General features: G+C 41.6%; 1 long non-coding RNA gene across 1 annotated transcript in view; it reads left to right on the plus strand.

Moving 5' to 3' along the window:
* Window positions 1-1,024, plus strand: part of LOC123499999 — a 114,269-nt gene extending 113,245 nt beyond the window's left edge. The window contains exon 3 of the long non-coding RNA XR_006673144.1: window positions 191-1,024. This is a non-coding gene — a long non-coding RNA (uncharacterized LOC123499999). The remainder of the gene's footprint in view (window positions 1-190) is intronic.
* Window positions 1,025-2,154: the final 1,130 nt, after the last annotated feature.

The raw sequence follows: 2,154 nt of genomic DNA on the forward strand, positions 1-2,154 counted from the left end.
TGCACTCATAGATGAAATTTTCTCTGCAAAGTTAGATCCAGAATGGAATGAGAAATGGAGCTGATATTTCCATATTCAGGGTTATCATTGAGAGGGAGAAGAAGTGTCGGCTCTTGTTGATTTTTTCTTCCCTTCTATTTCTTCTTTTGTGGCGTTGGTGTTTAACTTGCGGCCCTCTTTTTCTTCGCAGAGACACATAAACCGCCAGGGTGTGGATGTGCAGAGGCCTTTCCTGGTGGGCGGCTCAGGGAACGGAAGGAGATATTGGCAAAGTTTTGAAAATAGTTATGATTTCGCAGCCTGCACATCACCGCTTCTCTCCCAACACACAGCCTTGCACACACACACACACACACACACACACACACACACACACACACACACACACACACACACACACACACACACACACACACACACACACACACACACACACACACACACACACACACACACAAACACATATTCATCGAGAGCTCCTATACTGAATGTGAGTTTTAGGAAGTGAACAAAGGAGTCTGTTTTCACTCCAGAGAGATGATTGACCAGTCCACTCGCAGCTGTTGGAATACCCATTCCAGGCAGGAGAGAAGGTAATGTAAGATATTGCCAAAATATACTTACATCACAATGACTTCTTAACGCAAACTCCTAGATTTTTTCCCTTATATCCTTATTGCCACAGTATGGTATTCTTTGTCATTATATTCGTACGTGTACGAACACAATAAGGAAACAAAAAAAGGCGAGTTAATCTATACAGTGCAGCTAAACAGATGTCAGCTACATTTTTCAACTTAAATCTTATTTTACTTCAGAACGCATGTTTACAAAAATCAGTTATATATTCTGCAATATGTTTTTTATTGCTATTTTATTTAGTTTTAATAAAGTACTTGACATATCTTCCAGACAGCTACCAGCCCACATCGACCAAATATCCTGTTCTACTCCACCACACACATAAAAAAAACTTGAAAAGCCTGACTAAAAGAAATATTCATAATTTATTTTCACTGCTTCCTCCCTCACTGTGATATATAGCACACGTTTTTATATTATGAAAAAAAAAAATCATATTGACTTACTTATTTTAAGTTGGTAGCCATTCAGTCAGTTTATTTGTATTGAATACGTGTCCTGTCTCTCCTTGCTGCTCTTCAGAGGTAGGATGGGCAAGGGATCATCTATATTGCAATGCTACAAACTTGGTCCTTCAAATATTTAAAGAAGGACGAAACTAGCCAGTGCTGTGCCAGCCAGACGCAGGGAGGCTTGCATCATTAATGACAAAATGAGGAAAAACAAGGCTTGCACACACATGTATACACACACACACACACACACACACACACACACACACACACACACGCCCGGTAGCTCAGTGGTTAGAGCACTGGCTTCACAAGCCAGAGGACCGGGGTTCGATTCCCCGGCCGGGTGGAGATATTTGGGTGTGTCTCCTTTCACGTGTAGCCCCTGTTCACCTAGCAGTGAGTAGGTACGGGATGTAAATCGAGGATTTGTGACCTTGTTATCCCGGTGTGTGGTGTGTGCCTGGTCTCAGGCCTATCCGAAGATCGGAAATAATGAGCTCTGAGCTCGTTCCGTAGGGTAACGTCTGGCTGTCTCGTCAGAGACTGCAGCAGATCAAACAGTGAAATACACTCACTCACTAACAGACAGACAGACAGAGAGACAGGCGAACACACACACACACACACACACACACACACACACACACTAATGACTACGAAGGGGAAATAAAGCTGCCACAAGAAATATAATACGCTTTTTCCCCTCAACTGGTCCTTAAATAATAAAGGTCCGTGATTCCCAAGGTGTTGCAGAAAGTTGAAATAGAAAAACTAGGAGAGTAAATCTTACCAGTCTTAATTCCCAAAATAGAGGGTGACAAGATGAGAATGAGAAGAAAGAAAGGAGAAATGGAATTAAGAGAGAGAGAGAGAGAGAGAGAGAGAGAGAGAGAGAGAGAGAGAGAGAGAGAGAGAGAGAGAGAGAGAGAAATCAACAATATGAAGTAAATATATGATGCAGATTCGTTGGCAAATCAAACACAACAAACAGAAAAAAGCGGAAAGCATAAAAAGTAACGAACGAAATATTCTAATCATAACTCTCAACAATGCACTA

Source organism: Portunus trituberculatus, chromosome 50, assembly GCF_017591435.1.
Source record: "Portunus trituberculatus isolate SZX2019 chromosome 50, ASM1759143v1, whole genome shotgun sequence".
In the NCBI taxonomy this organism is placed as follows: Eukaryota; Metazoa; Arthropoda; class Malacostraca; order Decapoda; family Portunidae; genus Portunus; species Portunus trituberculatus.